The sequence below is a fragment of the Nomascus leucogenys genome, unplaced genomic scaffold (genome assembly GCF_006542625.1).
Source record: "Nomascus leucogenys isolate Asia unplaced genomic scaffold, Asia_NLE_v1 001269F_44721_qpd_obj, whole genome shotgun sequence".
Classification (NCBI taxonomy): domain Eukaryota; kingdom Metazoa; phylum Chordata; class Mammalia; order Primates; family Hylobatidae; genus Nomascus; species Nomascus leucogenys.
Window position 1 is genome coordinate 1 of NW_022096109.1, and position 23195 is coordinate 23195.

Consider the following 23195-nt stretch of genomic DNA (forward strand, 5'->3'; position numbering starts at 1 on the left):
CACTGTGCGCTCTCCTGCAGACAGCCTCTCCACGTCAAGCTTCCAGTCTGTCAAGTCCATCTCTAATTCAGGTGAGCAGGCTGGCGTCCATGTGCTCACAGGAGTGACTGCCCCACGGGGACCCCAGCCTGGGTGGCCTCTAGGGCTGCTGACCAGGCGCCCTCTGCTGGGCCAAGCTCCAGGATTTGGGGGTGAAGGTGCAGCTGAAAAGAGCCCTGGAAGCTGAAGCCACCGGGAGGGGATTAAGGGGGCGTGGGCAGGACCAGGGACCAGTCACAGGGCAGTAAGGCCTCACAGCAGGCACCCCAGGGTGGGGCAGCAAACAGGCAGGAGGGCCTCCCCGGGTGGCCTTCTAGGGAGATGTACCCTGGCTGCCCAGCAGAAGCCCTGCTTGGCCGTGTCCCTGCCACAAGCAGGCAGGACACAGGAGGAGATGGCACTGCCCACGGAGCCCTGGGCTCATGGCACCTTCTGCAGAGTGAGCCAGGAGCAGAGAGCCTCTTTTCCCCTCTGTGAAGCCGGGCATTTTCTTCAGCCCAGCCCTAACCCACCATTCCTGTGATGGGCCCAGGCGCTAGACAGGCCTTGTTCTTGCGAGGAAACCCATGCAGGCTGGGTCCCAAGCCTCTCACGCAGTTTCATTTTACCCAAAATGGGGCCAGCTTCCACTATATTGATTGTTCTAGAATATTCACAGGCACCACCCATGGGCTTCACCCTCAGAACCTCATTGATTCCCCCCAGAACCCTCCAAGGCAGGCTGCCCTTTACAGAGGAGGAAACTGAGGCAGGGGCAGGGGCTTCTTGGGTACACACAGCTGATCCTGGAAAACTTGGGCAGTGACTGTTGGTGCCTGCAGTGACTGGCCTTGTAGGGTCTGACTTGCGGCCAACTCTCAAGGCAAGGCCAGGCCCCAGCCCGGCTCCTTCAACAAGCAAGATTTGAAAGCTGACGTCCCCGAGAAGGCGGACCTGGAAGACGAGCCCCGACTTCACAACAGCAAGCTGGACAGGTTCCTGGGTTCAAGGGCAGCCAGGTAAGGCTTGGGTGTTCCTGGGTGCAAGGGCAGGCCAGGTAGTCTTTGCCTGACCCTAAGGGCCCCATGACTCATTTACTAGGTCACCCCTGCATCAGCCAACTGCTCTGCCCCTAGCTCCAGGGGCCTGTCTCCAGGGCTCATTGATAGCAGATGACGGCCACGCTCTACCCATCGGTGGGCACTGTCTTCCTCCCCTCCCCGGGGGGTCCTGCAGATACCTGTGCTGACCTGAGCCCACAAGGCGGGCCAGTAGCAGCCCCTAAACCACGTTCTCAGAGAAAAGTGAAGTAATATTCTTACAAGAAAAGTGAGTTGCATTCCTGCTGCCCCTGCCACAGGCCTGCCTTTGGAGGGCACTAGGCCAGCGGGTCAGAGCAGGACCAGGTTCATGGTGATCCCTGAGTTTCTGGGACTGCCCTGGGATGCTACAGAGTGGCACACTTTCAGCAGCACAACCAGCAGGACCCAGGCTCCTGCGTCTGCACATCAGAGACCAGGCCTAGGAGCACTAGGATGCCCCACTGGTGTGGCGGTCGACGACCAAGAGGCAGCCTGGGCAGCTAGCTGGTCACCCACTGAAGCCCATCTGACCCTTAGGAACACCTTCAGAGGGGAGAAAAGGGACAGGCCCCAGGTCCCAGAGACCCCACCTGGTGCCCAAGAGCACCTGCGTCAGTGGGAGAGGGGAGCCAGGCCCTCTTCCCTACATTGGCCTGGGCGCTACCTTGGGGCGTATGCTGTTGGGTGGTTAGATGCCACCTAGGCAGGTCACCTTCTGCTGCTGCAATGACTGTTTCAGAGAAGAGAAAGCAGAAGCTTTCTAACGCAGGAGCTGCTTGTTGGGGAGCAGCCAGCACCAGGGCAGGCAGATGGGGGTGGGGGCACACCCCCCAATGATCCTGCCCCTTCCCCTGCGAAAGCCCACCACACTTAGGCAGTGGTGAAGTGCTCATCCGCGAGCTGTGGAATACCAACCTCCTGCAGACCCAAGAGGTGGGCCCTGGGTGGTGGGGGTGGCCCTGGGCAGTCTGGTGCCGCCATAGGCCCCACCATGCCCCTGCCCCTGCCTTTCAGCTGCAGCAACCTCAAGTCCTCCTGGAAGGGAGCCAGAGGCCCCAGGCGGCCCCAGAGGAAGCTAGCTTTCCCAGGTGAGTGCCCTCGTGCACCTCTGCCCCATCCCTGGGGGCCTATCCACAGCTCACTGCTGACTCTTCCTTCACCCAGGGACCAAGAAACCATGCATTTCCCCAAGGTCTCCACCAAGAGCCTTCTCCAAGAAATGGTAAGTCCCCACAGGCATAGGGACCAGTGGGGCAGCCCTGCAGCTGGCCCCAGGGAGGAGTGGGGAAGGAGGGTGGCGGTGCAGAAGCAGAGCACGCGGGGGCCTCTCTGGGCCCCCTGAGGGCCATGCAAGGCCCCACTCACGGTGACAGTCCTTCTACCTGCCCCCAGCCTGCTTCTGAGCCCACCTGTGGCGGAGCGTGCCATCCTGCCCGCACTGAAGCAGACCCCGAAGAACAACTTTGCCGAGAGGCAAAGAGGCTGCAGGCAATGCAGAAACGGCGCCTGCAATCGCTCAGTGCTTTGGCCACCCGCATCTGGGTCAGTTGCCAGCCCACCAACCTGCAGCTGGAGACTGGCTCTCTATAGCATTTCCTGATACTTCCACTACTTTTAGGCCTGGCTGAATTCCAAATTCCCAAGATAGATGACACTCAAGACAGATAAAGTACTTGATCTCCAAACTGACAAACTGTTTTTTTTCTAGCTGTTATTTTGCTATTTGGCATTTACATAAAAGACATGATGACGTAGGTATCCCTTACTGTTAAAACCGAAAATAAAGCTTGTTTATTTCCAAGTTGTATGCCTGGTTCCTCACTGGCCTATCAGGCATCGCGTCCCTTCCCAGTCCCAGCCCTTGGCCCCTAGCCCAGCCCCCGCTGTCTGCAGGGACCTGCCTGGGCAGCCCAGTCTTGCTCATCCTGGGACCTGCCAGCGGCCCTGGGAAGAGGCATTGGCAGAGCCGTGCACATCCTCCCTGGAAGCGGGAGGGCTTTTCTGGTCCCTGGCTGGGCTGGAGCTGCGTTCCAAACAAATGATCACTCTATCTCTTGCCCAGACTGCACACTCCTGGGGGCAAGAGGCTGTCCCTCTCCTGCCCTGACACAGCACCACAGACAGGGGGTCCAGCCTGGCTCGCCCTCCTCCTCGGAGGGCTGTCTCGAGTGCCATGGCCATGTCCGCACCACCCCCTCCACCACAGCACAGCCATGTCCACTGTCGGGGGTGGGGTGGCCAGCTTAGTGCCCACCCTCAGCCAGCCACACAGTCTTCCCAGGCCCACGGCCCCACTTCGTTGGCATTAATCTCAGCCTCTTCCCTGCTTCAGGGAGCAGGAACTTTGCCAGGAAGCTGGGGGATGAACCAGGCCAAGGAATGGGACAGTGTGTCAAAGGACAGCCGAGGCCCAGGGGCTTACAGCATCCTAACAGGACAGTAGGCCCAGTTTCATGGAGCGGGGGACACAGTGACAAGTCCTGACAAACACAGGAATAACAAGATTATAACAATCACAGATGATGGGCTAGTACGCATAAAAGGGGGGACTCTTGTCACCAAAGGGCTGCTGGCCAGTGCCTAGGGTAGCGGGCAACACAGGGAGGCGCTCACTGCATGGCCCCACCCACCGCCAGGCCCACTCTCTCTGGGTGGTGCAGCGCGTAGTGTTCTGAGGACGTGGGTTGTGAGGGCCTCGCTCTTCATCCTTCACAATTGGGACACAGCCCTCACACGAGTGACACGGGTGCTGGCAGCAGGATCCCTCATGCCCCTGCTCCCTGGGGGCCCCACAGTGCTCAGCAGGAATGCCGTGAGGGCTGAGGCCCAGCTGGTGGTGGGGAGCTGGCAGCAGCCATGGCCAGCCCTCCCTCCGATAGGCAGCCCTGTGCCCTGGACTTAGGGGCTTCCCTGGGGGGTGCCCCACCTGCCCAAAGCAGCACAGCCTGAACCCAAAACTGTGAGCAGAGAATCCGATGTGTGTTTGAAGGGTTTCCTATGTCCTCTGTGTTCTCCTATAGAAAGGAGCAGGGGTGTGTTGAGCACACACAAGACGCTCTAACAACACCCGAACGCACCCTCATGCTGCTGAGACGGACCCGGACCCTGGACAGGCCACGGCGAGCAGCCCGCTCCACCGCGCCCATCTCAGTCTGTACAAGTGTGGGATTTCACTTGGCAGATCCCCAAGGCAGGAGAGAAAAGGAGGAAAGCTAACCTAACTCCAGGCTCCCCATGGACGCCAACACCTAGAAGTGTCTGAGAGGAGGCAGGCGTCCTTGGCCCCGATAAGGCTGCGGGCCATCCCTGCAGTCCTGGCTAGGCAGCCGAGAGGCAGGCCTTGTGGATGCTCCGGGCACAGGTGTTGAGCAAGGTGGTAACCGAGTGCTTGTCCGGGAGCCGCGGCCGCCTGCAGGTCACGCAGTGGTGCATCGACCTGAGGAAGGGGTTGGTGCCTGCAACAGAACAGTGGGCATGAGCCTGAGGCAGCCGTGCTGTACCCACGCCCTGCACACCCGGCAGTGCTCCGGGAAGTGGCAGCCCCAGGACTGGCTGAAGCACCAGGAGGAGCCCTGCACGCTGCCTGCCTGGCCGTCGGGCTCTCCTCCCAGAGTCTCATCATCAGTGAAGAACTGAATCTGAACGGGATTTGGAGCCCAGGGCTTTGCCTCTGACAACCTTGGGGACCCAGCCCTGGCTCTGCTGTGTGCCAGCTCTGGGCTCAGGAATACTGACCCCTGCCAACATGACTCTCTGGAGCCACATCACCCAGATGGGGCCTTGTGTGCCCAAGCTACTGGTAGGACCTGTCAGCTCCGCTGAGCTCCCTGGTGGCCTCTGAGAAAAGCAGGGTCTGTCTTTGAGCCGTAGTCTTTCTCACCCCTCAGCCACCGAACACAGCCACCCTGGACAGCTGACCTGACACAAGATGAAGGGGCAAAGGGACACAGAAGAAGAGCAGAGACTCCTATTTCTCAGGTGACCATTGGAAAACCCGCTCCTGCCCGCACAGGGGAAGTCAGAAGAAGGGAGGAAGGGGCCTGAGCCGGGGAGGGGCACAGAGGCTGTCCCTGCAGCACTGGAAGCCTGGTTTTCCAGAATGACCGCTGCCTGCCGTGTGTCCCCAGACAGCTCCTCTGGGTCTGCCCACTGTGCAGCCACTGCCGGTCCATCCACAGTGGACTCTGGGTAGGGTAGTCGGTGGGCATATGGTGGCACACTTGGGAGGTCCTTGTCGTTTGCAACACACAAGGCTGCACCTGTGACCCAGACAAGCCCTGGCCTGCCCCGCCTCACAGCCCTGCTCCCGAACAGGACTCTTCACACCCCGGGAGGTTCTGGTCAGGCTTGTGGTAAAGCCTGGATGTCTCTGACTCTCGGACTTCCAGACCTGAAGCCCAGAGTGACCTGCATCGATGGGTGCCCACAGGTCCTGCCTTCCACCTCCCTAGGGCCGCAAGCAAGCAGAGCTGCATCTGTGTTGGGAGGTGAGGGTGTGTGGGCTCTGGGGGTGGGGGCAGAGGCAATGGCCAGTCTGTCCTGGGCTGGGTGTATGTGAAGACAGAGCAGACAGCCTGCCGGGACATGAACACAGGATGGGGTCTGGGCACTGTGCCCTCCGGCTTGGACAGCAGAGGCCTGGGGCTGTGGTCGGGGTTGCTCTCCTGCACCAGCCTGGCCCTCCTGGACACTCACCCAGCAGATCACGCAGATGGTGCCACTGTTGCTGCAGCGAGAAGGGTCCAGGTTTATCATGCACTTGTGGTCTAGCCTGGCCACCAAGCCCTGGAGCATGCTGGGGATGCTCTGCCGCTGGTTGTCCTCAAGCCTGTGCTTCCGGGTGCATACCACCAGGGCCTCGAGGAGGCAGCATGGTGACCACATTGGATACACACGGCCCAGGGCTGGCCAGCTGCCCTCTGCGAAGCCCAGCCCAGCTGGAAGTACGTGATGAGTGGGTCGTGGATGGCAGTCATGGCTGGAGTGAATGTGCGGTACAGGGAATGGTTGAAGAGGGTGAGTGGATGTTGGCCAGGACAGCATCCAGGAGCTGCTGGCATAGGTACTGCTGTTTGGTCAGCGGCAGCAGGGGCAGTGGGCTGGAGGTAGGATGGGCACGGTCAGAAGCCCAGGACCTGAGAGTTCTCCATTTATGGGGCCTTCCCACCCCAGGCCAGTCTCCACTCACAGCCAGATTCCCAAGGCCTCTCTCAGAGCCTCCACCCTCGTGCAGACAATGTTGGCTGATCCTGGGTATAACCCCCCACTCCCACAGCCTTGTCCTCCCCAGAGTCCCTGCCCCTGTGACCCATGGGGGCCGCAGACAGAGGGTGACTTCTCCCATGTTCCCACCCAGCACAGCGAACCTGGCCTGGAAGAGGCCTGGTGGGCAGGGTCTCAGGTCAGGCCCAGCCCCCACCCAGCCTGACCGTGAAGGCCCCTCCAGTGGTGCTCCCAGGAGCTCTTGGGGGAGCCCCGGTTCCCCCAGGGGTCCCCAGCATCCCACTCACCACCGCCATGTCATTCTTGAGTTTCTCCAGGGTGATGTCACACTTTGGCAAGGCCTTCAGGGGACCTGCAGAGATAGTGGACTTGGGTTGAGCTCTGTGCTGGAGGGCTGGGAGACATGGCAGGTCTCAGGCCCGGATCTGGGATCCCAACCACTGCCACTGGGCCTCGGCCCTCAGAAACCTCTGCAGGAGCTCCCTTCAGCTGACCAGCTGTTCCCAGACCCAGAGTCTAGGCAGGCGGCCCTCACCCCCAGGAGCTGCCCATCCCTGTTGGCAGTGAGGCAATGGGTCAAGAGAAGGGACCATGGCCAGGCCCCTGACCAGGCTGGGAAGGCCTCAGTTGCACCTAGGCTAGTCCCTGTCTTGCTCAGTCCTATAATCCTAACGAAGAATCAACTCAAGAAGGCCTGGAAGACCACGCAATAGTGACTGGCATTCTATCCGGACAAGCAGAACAGAGAGACACTTCTAGATGGGGTGGGGGGACAGCCTGAGTTTAGGTGAGAGGGAGGTATAGGCCAACGCCCATGCAGTTCTGAGGTGCTGCCCGAGCTCACAGCAGCCCATGGCCGGTGGCCCTGCCTTCCACCTGCTTCTCACCAGCACCGTCTTGTTTCATTTTCATGACAGCACACGTGGGCTGCAAATGGGGTAACTGAGATGCAGTCGCCTGCCCATGGTCACCGGGAAGTCAGGGGCAGAGCTCCAGGTCATGCTCAGGCCCATCACGGCCAGCTGATGGTCAGGCCATTGCAAGCTGGGCCCCCAACTACTGGCTGGATGAGACCTGGCTGTGATGGGCCAGCATGAGGGCCACAGCAGTGGTCAGGAGTAGGGCAAAGGCTGGGCACTGGCCAAGATGAAGCCTGGGCTCAAAGCCCCAGCACACACAAGAGTGGAGTCTTGGAGGCCTCTGTCCAGGGCCCAAAGAGCTGCCTGGGGCCTTTGCTAAACCCATATCATCACCAAATGCCCATCCATGGCTGGGCGACCCACGCCCTTGTGGACCCTACGTTGGCTGTGGGCAAAACTCACTGCTTGGAGGTCTGTCACAATGTCCAGAAGGCTCTTCATCTTGCTCAGGCCCTTTTTTCTGTCTGGGACAGCAGAGGGGACCCTAAGACATGAGCCCGGTGGCATCCCCAGGGCACTGGCCCCCACCCTGGCCGCAGCCCACCTTCGTTCTTCTCGATCTTGTTGACCACACGGTGCAGGGGCTTGATGTGCTTGGACAGCTGCTTGAGCGTGTCCCGGTACAGCTGCTCCTCGCCCGGCTGGAGCCAGCTGGACTCATGACAGAGCTGGGGTCACTGCAGGCTATGGGCGGGTGAGGCCACAGCCCTAGACCCTCAGGTGGGGAGCTTGGGCTCTGAGGGCCCCAGAGCTCGCACGAATGGTACGACCTGAGGCCTTGTAAAGGTGAGGGGTGACCTAGCACCTCAACCCGCCAGGCTGTGTACAGCTCACACGATGGAGCTGTGGGTCCCATGCCTGGCTTACCAGGTGTGTGTAAAGGCCTAGGGGAGGGGACATTGGAGTTCTGTGGGGTTTGTGCTGCTTCTGGGTGCTGGGAAGGCTGTGGTGTGGGGCTGGGCAGGAAGCTATGGGGGACAGGGCAGGGCTGGAGTTGCAGCCAAGCGGGAGAAACATGGGAGCTGGGCCCAAGCAAGGCAGCCACCAAACTCACTCTGCAACAAACTACAGTGGTGACCACTCTCCATCCTCCTTCCCATGCCAGCCGGGCAGGGACCTCACCCGAAACAAGGGGTGGGAAAACTGGCAAGACGAGCACCAGAGCACAGGCTCACCATGGGCCAAGAGCACACACAGCTGGTGTCCTGCTTCTGGAAGGTGGTGGGATGGCAGCGAGACTGCAGGGCGGACACTTCTTTCAGCTAGAAGCCTTACGAGCATACCAGCTGGGTTTGCACCAGCTGAAAACACCGGCTGTTCCACGGCTGCTCACTTTCCAAATACCAAGAAATGGAAAGAAAAGGGAAGTTCGGCCGGGCACAGTGGCTCATGCTTGTAATCCCAGCACTTTGGGAGGCTGAGGCAGGTGGATCAGTTGAGGTCAGGAGTTAAAGACTAGCCTGGCCTGTTTCTACTAACAAAACAAAAGAAAAATTAGCTGAGCATAGTGGCGCGTGCCTGTAGTCCCAGCTACTTGGAAGGTTAAGGCAGGAGAATCGTTTGAGCCTGGGAGGTGGAGGTTGCTGTGAGCCGAGATCGCACCGTGATCTCTTTTCTTTCTCCACCGTCTTTCTTTTCTGCCCACTGTCTTTTTGCAAAACCTTGTCTTCCTCCCGCTGGCTACCCTTTTCCCTTCCCCTACTTGTTACCCTCTTTTCCCCTCCATCTACCCAAAAACTTTTTTTCCCACCATCTTTTCCCCACTGTCTTTTTGCAACGCCTTCTCCTGCTCGCTATTCTCTTTTCCCTTTGTCACTAACCACCCTCTTTACCTCCCTCCATCTATCCCAAAACTATTTTCCTCCTCCTACCGCTGATGCCGCACTGCTTTCTCCGTCGCCATCACCACCAACTGCAGCGAGGCGAACCACGCTGCCGCGGCTCCAGCCTCCAGCGTACGGCCTGTGATTACCCATTCCCAGTCCTCTAATCTGGGCACTGAGCAGCTCTACAGGAAGATACGGGAACCTGGAAGGACCTGCCTTCCCTTCAGGATCATTCATATACTGAGGTTATATATATATGAGGGTTCCTGGACTGCATGTTCTGATTGGATGAGAAAAACCCTCCAGGTTACTCGGATTGGACTTTATTATCATGTTCTGATTGGATGAGAGCAAGTCTTAAGATGACCAATCACAGCATGAAAATAAAGTCCAATCAGAGTAGGCCTAGAGGTTTTTCTCTCATCCAATCAGAACATGTAGTCCAGGAACGCATGTGCGTAACCTCCATATATAAAGCACGGTGAGAGCGGCTTCAGGTCATTTCGGGGGCTTCAGTGGCGGTGTTGGGTTCTGTGGTTAGAGGACTAGGAGAGGGGCCGCCGTCTGGTGCCGGCTAGAGCTTGGGTGCTGGGTCCGTCTGGTTGGCGGTGGCGACGGAGCGGTAGGAGGGCGGCTGGCAGCGGGAGCTTCTCCTGCCAGGCAGGAGGAAGAGTAGAAGGGAGAGGCACCCACGCATGCTGGAGGCTGGAGCCTGCGCCATGGCGGCTCACCTCGCTGTGATTGGTGGTGAAGTCGGACGCTGCACCTCGGCCAGAGTGGTAGAGATGTCGTTGGGTGAGTGAGTTTTGGGTGTCATTTTGGGGCTCACTGCCCTAGGCTGCACTGCCTGTGGCAGGTGGCTGGTTGGGGGTGCACTCTGGGGTTGTATTGCTGGCGGTGGGCAGGTTGGCTGGTTATCGGGGGCTACATTGCCCACGGTGGTAGGGGGAGGCAGGTTGTGTGCACTAACGTCCACTGCTGTTGGTGGGTGACGGGTTAGGGGTGCTATTTTCTGCTCCACTGTCTGCGGCAGGGGGTGGGTTGGGTGGTTATCTGGAGCTACAAGGCTGGCAGTGGGCGGTGGTTTAGGGGTGTTAGAGTGCTGCACTGACCTCACTTGGGGTGCACTATCAGGAGTTGCACTGCCTGTGGGGGGTGGTGGGGGCGGCAGGTTTGGGGCGCTGTCTAGTGCAGCAACACCCATGGCTGGGTCAGGCTGTGGGCACTGCAATGTGCTACACTGCCTGTGGGGTGGGGGGGTGGCTTGAGAGGGGTACTGGGGTTATACTGCGTGCAACTGGCACAGGATGTGTTAGGCGTGCTAACCGGGGGCTACACTGCTGGTGGCAAGGAGCAGGTTAGGGGTGCTGTCAGGGGCTACGCTGCATGGCATTGATGGGCTGCAGAGGTGGCAGCAACAGCAATCGTGGTGCCGCCTCCTTTCTCCTTCCAGTGACCATTCTTCTTTTCCCAGATTCCAGACTCTAGAGGGTGATCTTCTCCTGCTCATGCAATTGTGAGCATGGCAGGGCCCCCACACGCACTGTGGTTCTGTGGCCCGTGCCTCACGCTGTGTGTTTCGGAGACCACCTGGGACTGCTGGGCAGGGAGGGATTGGTGGGCATCATGGGGCACTGTGGGGCCAGGGCACTGTGGGTGGAGGCGTCAGGAACAGGAACCAGCACTTGGGTGGGGAGGGCTGGCTGGGTCTGAGTTTCTCCTACTCCTGCTGTTGGAGGAGTGCAGCCCGGGTGGGCCCAGCAGTTTCTGGCCAGCTGCACCTGGATGGGAGCGGTTTCGGCGAAGGCCCTCACACCCACTCCAGGCCCCAGTTCCTGGCCAGCTTTTGCCAGAAGGAGAGGCTGGACTTCGGAGGGTGGGTGTGAGTGCCTTCGCTGAAACTGGTCCTTGCCACCCAGTGGCCAGCGTGACAAGGTGAGGCTCTAACACTACCACTCCCTGCATCCCATTCTAGGCTTTTCTGGCTTTGCCCTCCCAGCTGCTCCAAGCCAGGCTGGAGGAGGAGGAGAAGGAAGAGTCACCTGTGGTAAACTGGAGCCTGCATGTGGTGTGGCTCTGCAGCTGGTCTCATGAGATTGATGGCAGTGACAGAGACTGCAGCTCGACTGGAGTGGTAGGAGGGTGCCCGCGGGGGCAAGGTGGTAGGAACCTTGTAGGGTGGGCTGCTGCATTGAGGGCGGCAGCGGTTGTATTGGCATCGGTGCTAGTGGTGGTAGCAGCAGCAAGTCTGTGGGTTGGGAAGGGGGCGTAGGAGCATTGCAAGGCCCAGCCCGACCTGGGTGGGGGTGGGGAGGAACCTGCGGGTACTGTACTGGGCCTCGGTGGCAGTGGTGGAGGCGCACCTAGGGAAAGGAGGAGTCCTCCCCCTTCTCCTGCAATCTCTGGAGGGTGCCCTCCTCCTGCTGGTGACCGAGCCAGGTGTGAGGGGCAGAATTGTCTCATTCTTAACAAAACTTAAGGGGTGATTATTTGTGTATCTTTTTTGTTCCTTTTTTGTTGTGGTAGTCTCGGACTTTTTCAAATTTCACGAATTGGGGAAGGGGATAAAAGGTATCGTGATAGGCCTTCTAATTCCCACACCTGCTGTTTTTTCTAGTCTGTATTGCCTTCTCATCTTCTTGTTTCTCTTCATTTTCTTTTGATGCTGCTTCTATTTCGTGTTTCTATTGTGGTTTATTTTTCTCTTTTTGTTTTCTTTATGCCAAGCAATGGCCTTAACAAACAACAAACCGAAACTGAGTTAAAAAGAAACTGCTTGTTTCTGTGTTGTATTTTTAAAATAACTGGTCTCTTACTATGTTTTAGAGGTGAGGAAAAAAATCAGTTGTATTAGTTACTTGAATAGGTATGCTTTCATGATCGTGTTAACCCACTTATGCCTAGTGTTCCGTTATTAGAATGCTGAGCATGAGGAAGTTACTTAACATCTTACTGCTCAGGGTCATCGACAAGGTCTGATTTTTCACTCATGCAAAAATTCAAAAAATTGCATCCTCTGGCATTAAGTGGGCTAATCGGTTGTAAGTAGTTACTCAAGGAATCAAAAAATGAAGCATCACATAAAATACTGGTAGCAAACAGCCATTTCATCTCACATTTGTATGGAGCTATGCAAGAGTCATGGGGGTAATAAGTTCCAATTTATGAGATTATTAAGTGAACTGTATTCTCTTCATTTCATGTCTCTGCCACCATTTTCTTTTTTTCTTTCTTTCCTTTTTTTTTTTTTTTTTTGAGACGGAGTTTCACTCTTGTTGCCCAGGCTGGAGTGCAATGGGGTGATCTCAGCTCACAGCAACCTCTGTCTCCTGGGTTCAAGTGATTCTCCTGCCTCAGTCTCCCGAGTAGCTGGGATTACAGGCATGTGCCACCATGCCCAGCTAATTTTGTATTTTTGGTAGAGACGGGGTTTCTCCATGTTGTTCAGGCTGGTCTTGAACTCCTGACCTCAGGTGATCCACTTGCCTCAGCTCCCAAAGTGCTGGGATTACAGGTGTGAGCCACCACACCAGGCTCGCTGCCACCATTTTCAAGAGTATTGTCACCTGCATGAGCAAATCTGGTTCATCACCACCTCTTTGCAAGAGAAAAAGGAAGGGGGGAGAATCTCGTGTAACTTTTTTTTTTTTTTTGAGATGAAGTCTAGCTCTTGTCCCCAGGCTGGAGTATGATGGCATGATCTTGGCTCACTGCAACCCCCACCTCCTGGGTTCAAGCAATTCTCCTGCCTTGGCCCCCTGAGTAGCTGGGATTACAGGTACCTGCCACCACCCCCGGCTAATATTTGTATTTTTAGTAGAGACGGGGTTTCACCATGTTGGTCAGGCTGGTCTAGAACACCTGACCTTAGGTGATCCACCCTCCTTGGGGAACAGATGGTGTTTGATTATATGAGTAAGTTCTTTAGAGGTGATTCATGAGATTTTGGTACACCCAACACCTGTGCAGTATACACTCCATTTGTAGTCTTTTATTCCTCACCCCCCCACCTTTTCTCCCAAGTCCCCAAAGTCCGTTGTAGTATCCTAATGCCTTTGCATCCTCATAGCTTAGCTCCTTCTTACTAGCGAGAGCATACGATGTGTGCTTTTCCATTCTTACGTTACTTCACTTAGAATGATAGTCTCTGATCGGCTGGGAGCGGTGGCTCACGCCTGTAATCCCAGCAGTTTGGGAGGCTGAGTCAGGCGGCTCACAAGGTCAGGAGATCAAGACCATCCTGGCTAACATGGTGAAAACCCTGTCTGTACTAAAATACGAAAAAATAGCTGGGCATGGTGGCGGGCTCCTGTAGTCCCAGCTACTTGGGAGGCTGAGGCAGGAGAATGGCATGAACCTGAGAGGCAGAGGTTGCAGTGAGCTGAGATCATGCCACTGCACTCCAGCCTGGGCGACAGAGCAGACTCCGTCTCAAGGAAGAAAAAAAGAATAATAATAGTCTCTGATCCCATCCAGGTTGCTGTGAATCCTGTTATTTTTTTCCCTTTTTATGGCTGAATAGTATTCCATGATGTATGTCACAATTTCTTAATCTGCTCATTGATGAGCATTTGGGCTGGTTACATACTTTTGCTATTGTGAATTGTGCTGTTACAAACTTGCGTGTGCTGGCATCTTTTTTATATAATGACTTCTTTTCTTCTCTGAGTAGATACCCAGTAATGGAATTGCTGGATTAAATGGTAGTTCTACTTTTAGTTCTTTAAGAAATCTCCACACTGTTTACTATAGTGGTTGTACTAGTTTACATTCCCACTAGCAGTATAACAGTGTTCCCTTTTCACCAAATGCCCACCAGTATTTTTTATTTTTTGATGTTTTGATTGTGGCCATTCTTGCTGGAGTAGGCTGGCATGGCATTTGTGGGTTTTTTTTTTTTTTTTTTGAGATGGAGTCTGCTCTGTCGCCAAGCTGGAGTGCCATGGTGTAACCTTGGCTCACTGCAACTTCCGCTTCCTGGGTTCAAGGGATTCTCCTGCCTCAGCCTCCTGAGTAGCTGGGACTACAGGTGCCCGCCACCACTCCTGGCTAATTTTTGTATTTTTAGAACAGACGGGGTTTCACCATGTTGGCCAGGGTGGTCTCCATCTCTTGACCTTGTGATCCACCCGCTTCAGCCTCCCAAACTGCTGGGATTTCAGGTGTGAGCCACCGCTCCTGGCCTGACATTGTGGTTTTGATTTGTATTTCCCTGATTATTAGTGATGATGAGCATTTTTTCATGTTTGTTGGCCATTTTTTATATCTCCTTTTGAGAATTGTCTATTCAAGTCCTTAGCCCATTGTTTGAAGGGATTGTTTTTTTTTCCTGTTAATTTGAGTACCTTGTAGATTCTGGATATTAGTCCTTTCTCAGATGTATAGATTGTGAAGATTTTCTCCCATTCCGTGGGTTGTCTGTTTATTCTGCTAATTGTTCTTTTGCTGTGCAGAAACTTTTTGGCTTAAGTAAGTCTCACCTGTCTATCTTCATATTGTTGTTGCACTTGCTTTTGGGTTCTTGGTCATGAAGTCTCTGCCTAAGCCAATGGGGTTTTCCAGTGTTACCTTCTAGAATTCTTATGGTTTCAGGTCTCAGATTTAAGTTGACTTTTGTTTAAGGTAGGAGATGGGGATCCAGTTTCATTTCTTGGGATGTGGCTTGCCAATTATCCAAGCAGCATATATTGAGTAGGGCGTCCTTTCCCCACTTTATGTTTTTGTTTGCTTTGTCAAAGACCAGTTGGCTGTAAGTATTTGGATTTACTTCTGTGTTCTCTATTCTATTCCATTGGTCTATGTGTTTATTTTTATACCAGTATCATGCTGTTTTGCTGACGATGGCCTTGTAGTATAGATTGAAGTCAGGTAATGTAATGTGTCCAAATTTGTTCTTTCTGCTTAGTCTTGTTTTGGCTGTGCCGGCTCTTTTTTGATTCCATATGAATTTTAGAATTATCAGGAGTCACCGGGCGCTGCGGCAGCTTCGGGATAACTTGAGGGCGCATCCTGGGGAAGAAACACCTCCTGTCCATGGCACTGGCTGCTGAGGACAGCGCTTTGGTGTGGCTTCTCCATGGCCCAGCTTCTTTGGAGCGTTTTTCTTTCATGGTGAGTACAGAAGCTTTCGTTTTCTGGAATGTTCTGTGTAGTTCTGCTAGATTCTCACTCCTTGTTTCTCTCTTGATATCTTACCATTAATTTTACAGTAGTACTCATTCCCTGAGGGCTTTTGAGGTTGGACCGTGTAGGAGGCTTTAGGGCTGTTTCTGAGGGAGACTCCCCCTGTAGACAGACAGAGAGGAAAGCTCTGGCTGTGGGAGGAAGGGGAAGCCCAGCCCAGGTGGGGTGTAGGGGCCAGGCCCCAGTTTGGCTGCCTTGCTTTCAAGCCTCAGATGGAAAGGATCCAACTTAACCTCCAGGGTTTGCTGATTTTTTAAATTGTTTTTTTTTTTTTGGAGATACAGTCTTGCCCTGTTGCCCAGGCTGGAGTGCAGTGGTGGATCTCAGCTCATTGCAACCTCCATTTTCTGGGCTCAAGGGATTCTCCAGCCTCAGCCCCAACAGTATCTGGGCCTGTGCCACCATGCCCAGCTATCTTTTTTTTTTTTGTATTTTTGGTAGCGACAGGGTTTCGCCATGTTGCTTGGGCTTGTCTCAAACTTCTGAGCTCATAGCAATTCTCGTGCCTCAACTTCCCAAAGTGCTGGGATTACAGGCATTAACTACCGCTCCCGGTCTGGTGAATTTTTAAGTCTGTGTCTCTGCCGTCGGGACATAGAGGGTTGCATTTCTCCACTCCCTGCAGTGCTTGCCTAACTCTGTTCCTCTAGTCATGGCCACCTGACCGGGGGAAGGGACCCTTTGTGTGGTTTACTGTCCTGTGCAGAAATGTCTATTCAGAGTCCCTGCTCAGTTTTGGGTGGATCATTGGTTTTTTGGTTGCTACTTAGTACTGGTAATGTGTTGCATATTTGCTATAACAACCCCTTAGTTAATGTTATTAATGTGATTCCTCAAAACGTTCTCCCAGCCTTTCTTTTTGGGTTCATTGCTGCCTTTTCCTTGGAAAAACTTTTCACTTTGATATAGCCATGCGTGTTTTTTTATGGCCAGGCATGATGGCTCATGCCTGTAATCCAAGCACTCTGCAAGGCCAAGGTGGGCAGATCACTTGAGCCAAAGAATTTGAGACCAGCCTAGGCAACATGGCAAAACTTCATCTCTACAAAAAATACAAAAAAATTAGCCAAGCATGGTGGTGTGTGCCTGTAGTTCCTTCCAGCTATTCAGGAGGCAGAGGTGGGAGGATCACTTGTGCTGGAGAGGTCAAGACTGCAGTGAGCCATGATCATGCCACTGCACTCCAGCCCGAGTGACAGAGTCCCTATAGTTATCACTTCTATGTTTCCCTCAAATTTTCCAACTTTTTTTTTTGAGAGAGTCTCATTCTCTCACCCAGGCTGCAGCACAGCGGCATATCAGGGATTGTGAGTCCTACAACTTAGTTTCTATTTCTCAGGATTCCTTAGACATTCAGGGCCATTTGTGGTTCCATGTGATCATCAGCATTGTGTATTCACATTTCTTAAATTTCTGTGCATCATAAAGTATATAATTAGAGAGTCTGCTGGGACTGTTGTTCCTCTGGGACGTTTCTATTCATGTATATTTTTAGTAATGATCAAATCAGGGTACTTGGCATATCTGTTCTCTCATACAGGTATTATTATTCTTCTGTGAAAACATTGGAATTGCTCCCTGTAGCTTTTTTGAAAAATACAGTATTAACCAGAATCACCGAGCTGTGGTATAGAGCACAAGAATGTATCTGTCCCAACTAACTGCAACTTTATTTCCACAACCAATCCTCCCATTCCCTCCTTCCCCTCTCCTCAGAAAACCAATACTTATCGAAGGCAAAGTTTTATGGATTCCGTATAAGTGAGATGAATCTGTGCTTGTTTTTCTATGTCTGGTTTATTTTATTTAACATATTTTCCAGGTTCATCCATATGGCTCCAAATGAAAATTACATTACTTTGTTATGGATGAAGAGTATTGCGTTGTGCAGATATACTGCAGTTTCCTCATCCCCTCATCTGGGTGGACAGGTAGGTTGATTCCATATCTTCTATATTGTGAATACTGTCATGAAACATGGGAAGGCAGGTAACTCCTTAAGGTACCGGTTTCCTTTGCTTTAAATGCGTATGCAGTGTGAGGAACATCCCAACTTTTTCACAGTGTATTCGCTAATTCACATTGGCATCAATAGCGTATAAGAGTTTCCCTTTCTGTAAGTCTACACTGGCTGCTACCTTCCAAAAATGTTAATTGCTGTTTTGGGTAATATTCATCTCAGTGGAGTTTGATGGTATCTGATATTGGAGTGTGATTCTGACTTACATGTTTGGAGTGATTAGTGATGTGGAGAATCTTTTTTTTTCACCTATGAATCAGTTTCATGTCCTTTGCGGAAGCGATTGTGCAGGTCCTTTGGATATTTTTAGCTTGTGTATTTTTTTAATCTTTCCCCCACTTAGTAGCTTTAGTGCTTGAATATGTTAGATAACAACCCCTTCCAAAATTACGATTTTCCACAATTTTAACCCAGTCATCCTTTCCGCCAAGGTAAGATGCTTTCTTTTTGGGTTCATTGTTTTCTCCCCCATGCAGAAGCTCTAAAGTGTTGGTCTCACAGTTTTTTATTTGCTTTTGTCAGCAGGGATTTCAGTGTCCAATGAGAGAGAGAAAAAAGGGATCACAAAGTCATTGTATGGTGTATAGGTATTTTGCTTGTAAGCGAGACCATGTGGTGTTTGGTTTTCTGTTAGATTGTGTTAGTTTGCTTAGCATAGTGACCTGCAGGTCCATCCTTGTTGCTGCCAAGGGCATGAATTTTTTTTAAGCTATGTAGGATGTTGTGGTATCCATGTACAGCAGTTTTAAAACATGTAATCAACTGTTAAGGGGGGACATAGGTCAATGTTATTTTATATTTCCATGTGAACAGCACTTCCAAGAACATACCCATGCCTGTGTCATTTTGAAAGGAGGATTTATGATTTATTTTCCTTTGTGTAGATACCCAGTTATGCGATTGCTCGTTTGGATGGTAGTAGTTAAGTTCTTTGAGGAACCTCCAAACCACTTCTCATAGTGTGAGAACGTTTTTATTCCCACCAAGAGTGTAGCAGTGTTTGCTTTCCTCCACTGCCTTGCCAGCATGTGAATGCTTGGACTCAGGACAAATGGCCATTCTGACCGGTGTGAGATGGTATCTCAGTGTGCGTGAGAGTTGCATTTCTCTGATGATGAGTAACGTTGAGGTGTGTGTTCATGTTCTCTACCCATTGTTTGAATGGTTTGTTTTTCTGCCTCTTGATTTTTTTAAGGTCATGTTAAGAGTCTGGCTATCAGACCTTGGTGAGAAGCATAGTTTGGGAACATTGTCTCCCATCCTGTAGCCTGTGTGTTTACTGTGCCGGTGATTTATTTCGCTATCTGGCAGTATTATTGTTTCTTAGGCCTAGCTTGTCCTATTGGTTTTTCTTGCTGTTGCTTTTTGTTTAAATGCTTTTCCAAAGCCCGTATTGAGAAAGATACGTCCTAGGTTTCCTTGTAGGGCATTCATAGTTTGAGGTCTTCTGCTGAAATCTCCCATTCATCTTGGGTTAGTTTTTGCATCTAATGAGAGTTAAGGCTCCAGTGTTGTTCATCTGCATGTGGCTAGCCACCTAGCCCAGGGCCCTTCATTGCATAGTGAGCCTTTTGTCCATCTGACCTTTGGTGTTTCGGCATGGCTTTGGAGTTTCAGGGCGTTTTGTGGTCCCACGGGAATTTTAGCATTGTTGCTTTATGTTGTTTTTAAGAAACAAAATTAGCCCTGTCCTAAAGATGTACAACTAGACGGTAGAGTGGGACATTTGGTTCCATGCATGCATCATATAGGGATGAAATCAGGGTATTTAGCGTCATTTTTTGCCTTGTAGAGTTTTCATGTCTTTGAGTGAGGAGAGCGAGAACCCTCCTTTCTGGCTGTCTTGAAAACTACACTTTGGTAAAGTTTTCGCTAATCATCCTGCTGAGGAATAGAACAGCAGGTTTCATTCCTCTTACGCAATGTGTCACTTGGTACCTGTTTCCTATGCCCACCCATGCCCAGCCTTCTGTTCCAACCCTGGCAAGCACGATGGTGCTTTGTAGGTCTGTGTGAGATAAAGTTTCCTAGATTCCTCATGAGTGAGATGATGCGAGGTTTGTCTTTCTCTGCCTAGTGTGTTTCATTTAACATAATGTTCTCCAGGTTCCACAGTGTTGCCACGGATGACCTGATTTCAGTACCCGTGTCTGGCTGAAGAGTATCTGGTTGTGACTGGATACTGCAGTTTCTGGATCTCATCCTCTGTGGGTGGACAGGTAGGTTGATTCCTTATCTTGGCTATTGCGACTGGATCCACAGTCAGCGTGGGAAGGCAGCTGTGTCTTCTGTGTACTGATTTCATATGATTCCAGTAGCAGCACAGCTCAGTGAAATGGTAGTTGTAATTTTAGTTGTCTGAGGAACCTCCAGGTGGCCTCTGTAGTGTGCATACTAATTTACCTGTTAACAGATGTGGATAAGAAAGCTCACTTCCCTGGAAATTCAGAGCAGCTTCTTTTAAGATACACGAAGGTCTTTGTAATACTCATTCCACCAAGAGAAACACAGTATCTGAGTCTTGTTCTGATTTTCATTTTTGCCATGATTAGTGATGTTAACCAGGTGTTAACAAGCATGCTTGTTTTCAGTTTTATGTGTTCTTTGCAGAAAAGCCTCTTTGGTTTCTTTATCCAGTTTTGGTTTGGTAATTAATTTCTGTTTTCTGGTGTTTTTTGCTAGTTAATAATGTTAGTTACTTACACGTTTTCCAAAAAATGCCTCATCAGCTGTGTTTTTCTCCAAACGCTTCTTATCATCTTTGGATGTTTCTTTCTTTTCATTCATTCGTGTTTTTCATTCTTTCTTGCCCACAAGTCATGTAGTCTGATGCAGTTTCAGGTGTGTGCAGTGTTCTGGTTTTCCCTTACGTTGGTGACTGATGAAGTTAAAGAAATTCACTAGCTTATCAATCTGTTGCCAGGGAGTTTTGGTTGTTGCTTGTTTGTATTCTTTTTTGTCTTCATTTTTTTGTTTTCATTTTTGCAAACCATGAGCATAGATCCAAGTTGACCCTGGTATCTGCACACTATATGCTTTCTTCTTAGTGACTTTATCGAGTTATGGGTATAGGTCTTTCATTCATGTTTAATGAATTGTTGCGAATTTCGCACAATAAGGACCCTGTGTTATTTTGCCTAGGGATATCCAGTTCCCCCAACACTGTATTGGACAGACTCTCCCTTCCCAGGGTGACTTGTGGTTCTTTCCAAACATGTGCTTTCTGTTGTGTTGTGAAAGGAAAATATCTTGGTCCCCTAAAATCACTAAGGAAAACCCAGGCTGGAAACTGCTTAGGGCCAACCTGCCTCCCATTCTATTCAAAGTCAGCCCTCTGCTCACTGAGATAGATGCATATCTGATTGCCTCCTTTGGAGAAGCTAACCAAAAACTCTAAATAATGTAATTATTTGTGTATCACTTATCCGTGACCTTGAAGCTCCCTCCCTGCTTCTAGTCTTCCTGCCTTTGCTTAAAGTTGTTCCACCTTTCCAGAACGAACCTATGTACTTCTTAACATGTATTGATTGTTGTCTTATGTCTCCATACAATGTATAAAACAAAGCTGTGCCCTGACCACCTTGGGCACATGTTTTCATGACTTTCTGAGGCTTTGTCATGAGTGTGTCCTCAACCTTGGCAAAATAAGCTTTCTAAATTAACTGAGACCTGTTTCAGATTTTCTGGGTTCACCTTTTGGTAACCACAGGGGGATTCTGAGTGGAGATGCCCCTGACCTTTGGCAAATCTCCTGTCAGTGCTTGGGACCAGTGTGAGCCCACTTTATGACCCAAACCAATAGGACAATTTGCTGAGGTCTGAGAGCACCCCCTCCAGAGAATCCCTCATCTCCTAAAACTTTGGCCAAGATCTAGAGTTTTACTTGCGTCCAACAAGACAAGTTTTCATACCTCCATGATGTTGGCAGGCAGGTACTTTATGGAGTTTGAGCTCACTTTTTCTAATAGGCAAATTTGTTTTGTTTGTTTCTGCTTCTAGGATAGTAGAGAGCAGTTTACAGCCTGAGACCCATCACTAGGTAAGAAACCAGTTTTGGATTCTGTCTTGCAAATTCCTTTTCAAGAATAAAGTTAACGTTTAACAACCAGCCGGTGTTAGAGTGCTCAGAAATCATATGATTTGTGTGACCATTGTTAGTTTAGCAGCATTTTGTCCTCGCTGAAATACGGTAATAAGATTAAGAGTTTTGTTTAAAGGAGCACAATTGTGTAAAAGTCAGCTTAATTAAAAGGGTAACATCCAGATGTGTGTGCATGTGTGTGTGTTTGTATTTGGAAGACCTTCATGGTTTTGGTTTTTTTGTTTTTTTGACTCTCCTAAGACCTTGTCTTTTTGTTGTTGTTGAGCAAATGTGTTTTTTTTTTTTCTTTTTTTTCTCAGTTGAGAAAATACTATTCTGTTTTCACCTGATTTTTCTTGACTAAAGTAGTTATTGCAACAGAGGCTACTCTTGGGTTTTTAAGGAAGAGTGTAGTTTAATTTTATGTTTAATTTGGCTCAAAGAAAAATATTAGTGTCTCCCTCTAGCAGCACAGACTCTTTCTGTGCTTTATGAAGTAAATTTTGCTATTTGATTTTCACCTGAGTTGTTTCCCTTAACGTTCAGATTTAAGGCTGTTTAGTTGACAGCTGCCTAGGGTTGTGAAACAAGTTATCAAGAATCTGAAAGTCTAAGACAGAAAAAAAGGGGGAGGTCTTTAAATCTATAGAATGTACTGTGACAGCCCAATGCGTTCACCTTGCCCTCTGCCTAGAGAGAACCGATTTATCAAGATAGAGGAATTGCAGTGGAGAAGGAGTAACTCACGCAGAGCTGGCTGTGTGACAGACCAAAGTTTATTACTCAAATCGGTCTCCCCAAGCATTCGGGGATATCAGAGTTTTTAAAGATCTTTGGTGGGTAGGGGCTTGGGAAGTGGGGAGTGCTGATTAGTAGTCAGGTTGGAGATGGAATCATAGGGGGTCGAAATGAGGTTTTCTTGCTGTCTTCTATTCGTGGGTATGACGGCACAACTGGTTGGGCCAGATTACCGGCCTGGGCAGGGTCTGCAACACATGTCAAGCCCTGATCTGAGGTTTTCCAGGAGTGATGTGATGTCACATGTCAAGCCCTGATCTTAGGTTTTACAGGAGTGATGTGATGTCACATGTCAAGCCCTGATCTTAGGTTTTCCAGGAGTGATGTGATGTTACCTGCAGGAGCAGTTTGGGGAGGTTCAGACTTTCGGAGCCGGAGACTGCATGACCTCTAAACTGTACATTCTAATCTTGTAGCTAATATGTTAGTCCTGCAAAGGCAGACTGCTCCCCAGGCAAGAAGGGATTCTTTTCAGAAAACGGCTGTTATCAATCTGCTTTCAGAGTCAAACCATGAACTAAATTCCTTCTCAAAGTTAGTTGAGCTTACACCAAGGAAAGAGCAAGGACAGCTTAAGGGTTGAAGCAAGATAGTCGGTTAAGTCTGATTTCTTTCAGTGTCATAATTTCCTTAGTTACAGTTTTGCAAAGGTGGTTTCAGTACTTCCATAGATATGCCTGATAGATTTTTAGATGTATTTATGTATTGTGTGCAGAATGTTAAACTACTAAAAATATATAAAAGCTCTAGTTAATTGGCTTAAAGAAAAATAAAAGCACTTAAGTTAGATACTAAGAAAGACTTGTCAAATGCTTTTTCAACTTTATGTAACTTAAGCAAAATCTTTAATAAGCTAGCTTTAAAATTATTGGTAAAATAATATTAGAAATATCTTAAAAATTGGCAGCATACATTTTTGTTTACCTTTAGTTATCAACAAATTTCATACATATTCCTGCCAAATACTATAAGGTGTCAAAATTTGGCATTGGGGTTTCAAAAGTATAAACCCAGCCCAAAACAGAATGATCTTTACTTGTGTAA

At 50.6% G+C, this 23195-nt stretch overlaps 2 pseudogenes; one reads left to right on the forward strand and one right to left on the reverse strand.

Annotated features, from left to right (window-relative positions):
• The first annotated feature begins 4 nt into the window (after positions 1-4).
• On the forward strand, positions 5-4316 carry LOC115833821 (annotated as a pseudogene).
• A 102-nt stretch (positions 4317-4418) lies between these two features.
• Positions 4419-23195, reverse strand: part of LOC100592423 — a 31477-nt pseudogene continuing 12700 nt past the window's right edge.